The sequence below is a fragment of the Eumetopias jubatus genome, unplaced genomic scaffold (assembly GCF_037043125.1).
Source record: "Eumetopias jubatus isolate StellerSeaLion01/CBP00866 unplaced genomic scaffold, mEumJub1_p1.0 scaffold_7, whole genome shotgun sequence".
NCBI classification, from domain to species: domain Eukaryota; kingdom Metazoa; phylum Chordata; class Mammalia; order Carnivora; family Otariidae; genus Eumetopias; species Eumetopias jubatus.
In genome coordinates, this window is record NW_028274813.1 from 18,742,641 (window position 1) to 18,745,454 (window position 2,814).

Here is a 2,814-nt window from a genome sequence, read left to right on the forward strand (position 1 = left end):
AACCCATGGCTATTCATTCAGTGTGACTTCTCAAGGTGGGATATGGCTTTTGGTTAGAGGAATTTACAGGCCAAGATTATCAGTTCCTTTACATCAGAAGCCATGTCTTTTTCTCCTGTACCTCTAACTTTACTTGTCACATTTATGTAATAACTTAAAATAATTAATACATAAATCAATAATTTGATTTATTAAGTAGTTTAGTTAATATGCCTATGGAAAAACACCTTATAAATTTTACTTTGATTTTCTGGTTCATAATAATAGGTGACATAAATTGTTTTTAATACTCTCTCCAGACTTGTTTTTCTATAACATTGATTAAACTTCAGACCATAATGAAAATTAAGGAAATTATGTAACAAAATGATAATTAAGAGGAGAAACTAATGAAATAAAACAAATATGAAATAGAGTAAGTCAATGGAACCAAAAGTTGGTTCTTTGACAAACTTATGGTGAAAATTATCAAGACAAAAAGGGAAAGGAGACAAAACAATCATTTGAATGAGGAAGAAGAGCTGTAGGAGATGCAGTCATTAAGATAATGAGAGGGGACACCTGGGTGGCTCAGGTGGTTAAGTGTCTGTCTTCAGCTCAGGTCATGATCCCAGGGGTCCTAGGATCCAGCCCTGAGTCCTTCCTGCTCAGCAGGGAGCCTGCTTCTTCCTCTTCCACCCACTTGTGCTCTCTCTCTCTCTCTGTCTCTAAAATAAATAAATAAATTCTTAAAAAAAAATGAAAGGATATAAGAATATCTTTTCATTTGAAATTTTAAAAAATCAAGTTAAGGTGAACAATTTTATCTAAGTCGCCAATTCTAAGACACTGAAATCTAAGTCAAAAAAATTGGGAAATTTGAAAAATCCTATAGTGCTTTCAAAAGTAGATAAATATTTTTCCCACCAACAAAACAAAACACAACAAAAAACAAGGAAGGAAAAACAGATCTATATATTTTTAAGGTATCTACACCCAAAATGGTGATGTCTACCAAACATTTATAGAACAGGTAGTCTCACTTGTACAAAAACTATTCCACAGCAAGAAAGAAGAATAATATTACACATCTTGACTTAAGTTATTTCACTGAAGTTAGGATAGCAGAATATTTAAACTCACGAAACAGGTAATGAAAGAAAAATTAAAAGCCAAACCCTGAAGCCATTGATAAAACAATCCTGAAAAACAATAAAATAGCAATGATTTTAATCATGGAAACACTTAAAAATTATAATTTACCATGAGCAAGTTGAGTTTATCCAAGGAATGAAAGATAAATTTAACAGAGGACAATTTATTAATCTAACTTACTAAAAATGATTAAAGAAAAAAACATATGATCATCTAAATGAACAGCAAAATCTAGTGAAATTCAAATTTCTTTCATGTAAAAATATCCCAGAAAAGTATAACTATGAATCTTCTTAATCTAAGGAAAGATTCTGCAGCCCAGTGGTGATGGGTATGGTAATGATCAATTGTTGACAGCATCTTCTTTAAGATTGAGAATAAGAGAAGAATATACTTTAGAATCGCTATTCTCCCATATTTTACTAGAAAGTCTGGCCAATACAATAAAACAAGGAACATAATTGAAGGTTAGAATGATTGCAAGTAAGATTATAGCATGGTCCCTATGTATAAATGATACAATTATTTAAGTAGAAATACAATACAGTTATTCAGAGTTTAGCAGGTTTTCTCAAATGAAAGGGTATAGAAATAAATTCTACTGAGTTCTCCTTCCCAACATGGCACAGTCAGTTAACATCACCAGGCTGAACCTGCTGTAGCTAGAAATGCTCAAGAACCAGCTGGACCAGGAAGTGGAGTTCCTGTCCACATCCATTGCCCAGATCAAGGTGGTACAGACCAAGTATGTGGAAGCCAAGGACTGTCTGAACGTGCTAAACAAGAACAACGAGGGGAAAGAGTTACTCGTCCCACTGACGAGTTCTATGTATGTCCCTGGGAAGCTACATGATGTGGAACATGTACTCATCGATGTGAGAACAGATTACTATGTCGAAAAGACAACTGAGGATGCCAAGGACTTTTTCAAGAGGAAGGTAGACTTCCTTACCAAGCAAATAGAGAAAATCCAGCCGGCTCTGCAGGAGAATCATGCCATGAAACAGGCTGTCATGGAGATGATGAGCCAGAAGATTCAGCCGCTCACAGCCTTGGGGGCAACTCAGGCTACTGCCAAGGCCTGAGAGCTCGTTTCAGATCTGGGGCAGAAGGACCCTGCTTCAGGAGCTTGGGACTTGGTGGGCGTGGCTTCCTGGGGTCCAGGAAGAGAATGATCTTGTGTTTAATTCTAATGAATGTGCCAGCTGAGCAGAAAAAAAAAAAAAAAGGAAAGAAAGAAAGAAAAGACAAATTCTACTTCATATATTAACTTCTGGAAAAGGTATCACTAAAATAGTGCAAAAATACAAAGTGTTCTGGGCGCCTGGGTGGCTCAGATGGTTAAGCGTCTGCCTTCGGCTCAGGTCATGATCCCAGAGTCCTGGCATCGAGTTCTGCATCGGGCTCCCTGCTCCTTGGGAGCCTGTTTCTCCCTCTGCCTCTCTCTCTCTCTCTCTGTCTCTCATGAATAAATAAATAAAACCTTTAAAAATAAAATAAATACAAAGTGTTCTTAGGAATAAACTAAAGAAGTTGTACGAGACTTTTGTTGTGATATTATAATATTGTATTGAAAGGCATTATAGAAAACCTAAGTAAGCCGTTCATCTTTTGGAAGCTTATTATCACAAGTATCTCAAGGCATCTCCAAATCGATCCATTGACTAGTACAATTCCAAG

General features: G+C 36.1%; 1 pseudogene; it reads left to right on the top strand.

The window, feature by feature from the left end:
* Positions 1–1,751: 1,751 nt before the first annotated feature.
* LOC114214276 (prefoldin subunit 5 pseudogene) lies at positions 1,752–2,219 on the top strand (annotated as a pseudogene).
* Positions 2,220–2,814: the final 595 nt, after the last annotated feature.